The sequence below is a fragment of the Sinocyclocheilus grahami genome, unplaced genomic scaffold, assembly GCF_001515645.1.
Source record: "Sinocyclocheilus grahami isolate Dianchi unplaced genomic scaffold, SAMN03320097.WGS_v1.1 scaffold2607.1, whole genome shotgun sequence".
NCBI lineage: Eukaryota > Metazoa > Chordata > Actinopteri > Cypriniformes > Cyprinidae > Sinocyclocheilus > Sinocyclocheilus grahami.
The window spans coordinates 1-1,541 of NW_015507786.1; positions in this window are offsets into that span (position 1 = coordinate 1).

Sequence of the window (1,541 nt, forward strand, 5' to 3'; positions counted from 1 at the left end):
ATAGAATAGAATAGAATAGGTAAGTGCTAGTATTAATTGGTCAGGGACTGGTGAAAAAGATGCGTCTTTAGACGTTTTTTTGAAAATGAAAAATAAATCAGATATTTCCATCATGAGTCACAACCCATAGCTTCCATTCCATGCTGTCTTCTTTCTTTCTTTATTTTTTTGCAGTTTGCAGTTTGCAATTTCCAGATGCAGGCTGTCCGAACAGTCTGAAGAAATAACCTGATTTAACTTTTACTGCGATGTAAGCTAAGTTCACCCGTGTGAGATATAAAACATAACATAAAACATTCATTCTGACTAACCAAGACTCTCTAAGCTTTGTTCTGGAAATGTTCCAAAAGAACGAACGTTCCCAGAACATCCCACAAATCAGAAATGATTTGTTTGAATAAAAGTGAAATAACAAATAAATGTAAATGTAAAACAGTCAGACCTGAGGCAATCTGTGTTCCAAACAGCAAACGGAGTTTTCTGCAGGATATTAGATAAGAGATGTGTCTTGTGTTCTTGAATTAGGTCTTTTGCCACTGCATGGGATTTATATAAGTGTATTCCTGTTACGCAAGACGCATGTCAGCCAGTCAGAAAGGATCTGTGTGTTACAGGGATATCTCCAAGATCTGCTCTCTTTCCAGAAAATCACATGACTTTCAGGAAAAAGGCCACAAAGGATGGGTGGAGGGACAAATTACTTCCAACACATGATCAGTCTATGATCAATGAATGTGCATGCATAACTTGTCTTATTTTAATGTGAGAAGGCTATTAATTTATCAACATTACTTTGGCTACTTGATATATCAATCACAAGTAAGGCTACTGTTAAATTATATTAAGCTCTCTGCTGAAATATCTCTGAGTTTGCCTGTCTGTGTTTCCTCTCTTTATCGTTTATTCGCTCAATCAAGGATGTTGAGCAAGGTCTGCGAGAATAACAGGATGCATCTGGAAAGAAGATATTCTTGTTTACCCTATACACCACTCCCTTACAATGTTGCTAGGCCTATTTTTTATTTATTGTTTATTGCAGTGCTGTCATGCAAGATATGTCCATAAATGTTTTAGGCTAACCCTAACCCTAGACACTAAAATATTATTGATATGTAAGCATTAGCCAAAGATGTAATTATTTATTCTTCATATTGTAAAAAAACAAAACAAAAAGAATCTTCAAGAGCTTGGCAGTATGACCAAACATTTATTTCACGATAATGATGTACAGTTATATAACACAGTGTAGTTTTGATTTGATTTAGTTTTTATTTTATTTTATATGTGTTAATAAAAATAAGAACAAATATGCAAATAACAAACACTACGACAAATAAAGTGCAGGAAAAATAAAGAGTTTTGTAAGTACAGTAGTGTGTATTTCCCATACAGAAATATACGTTATATATAAACGTTTTTGTATACATTTAAAAATCTATATAAGAAAGTGGTTAAATGACTGGCAGCATCAGCCACCAAACAAAAACCATGAAATTAAAGTAAAATATTCTAATTTAAGTACATTGCACAAAAAAAAAAAA